We start from the raw sequence: 1147 nt of genomic DNA on the forward strand, positions 1-1147 counted from the left end.
TAGATTTGATAGAATATGTGTTATAGATTTGACAGAATATAGATTTGATAAAATATGTTAAAAACGTGAATTTCACCAAGTTGGTGAAAATATATTTCTGGTTGTATCACAGAAATTCTAAACTAACATGCATTATCTTTATGTGTACTTTCTCTGATACAACACATCCTTATGTTCTTGAATGTAACTACATACGCTGATTAAGTATTTATAAAATCACTCCATAGTTATCTGGAGAAAACGTGTTATCTTAATAGAGGGTTTAGTTCATTTCTATAAATAAAGCACAATGCCACTATAAATTTCTGTGTGTTTTTATCCGTTAGGACTATTAAGTTCCATTACATTTATGCAAATGAAAATTTGATACCTCAAAAAGAAAAGGAATAATCCCACAAGAATTCAGAAATTGATTAAAAGTAGTGCCAGATCTTTTATGTTGACATATACAACAAATTTAGCACCCCCAGTTCTTTATATATACTGGGAACTCAAACGCAATTTACCAACTGACTGATAAATAAACATAGTGGACTTTGTATCACTGACCCAAGACTTGCCATGCATGTCATAGTCATATCCAGAACCTAAAATGACATATGTAAGAATCATGCACTGAAATTTAGAAAACTAATGATCATGATAATGTGAATTTAACTGTGGACATAGTTCAAGTTTTTTGGAGTGCTATTGATTTAAAAATGCGCTGGGCTATAAAACTCTGGAAAAGAAGGATTCTGTTAATCTAAATAACTAATACAGAATGTGTTCCTACCCAGTGGACACTTGAAAAATCACAAATGAATTAATAAGCACATGTTTCTGCAATATGTTTCATAATAATGAAGAGTTTTAACATTACAAATGGGTTCCATCAGAACATAAGTTGATTATCTAGACCTAGACCAGTTTTCCTCCAAGTCAGTATGACCTTGTAAAGTATGAAACATTATTCTTTTTGTTCAGTTTAGAAGTAGAGAAAAAGGTATGTGAATATCCAGTTTTAAAATATTGCATTAAATTAAAATGCAGCATCTCATGTTTTACTACTAATACACCAGTGTATAAAGATGCTGTAACATATTTCAGTTCCCCATAATATCAAATGGAGCAAATTCTGTACAAGGAACAAAATAAAAACTAAGTT

General features: G+C 30.3%; 1 protein-coding gene across 1 annotated transcript in view; it reads right to left on the reverse strand.

The window, feature by feature from the left end:
* Positions 1-1147, reverse strand: part of RYR2 (ryanodine receptor 2 (cardiac)) — a 509242-nt gene that overhangs the window by 16527 nt on the left and 491568 nt on the right. The gene's annotated exons all lie outside the window — the stretch shown is intronic.

The sequence above is a fragment of the Propithecus coquereli genome, unplaced genomic scaffold (assembly GCF_000956105.1).
Source record: "Propithecus coquereli isolate 6110/MARCELLA unplaced genomic scaffold, Pcoq_1.0 Scaffold66, whole genome shotgun sequence".
NCBI classification, from domain to species: domain Eukaryota; kingdom Metazoa; phylum Chordata; class Mammalia; order Primates; family Indriidae; genus Propithecus; species Propithecus coquereli.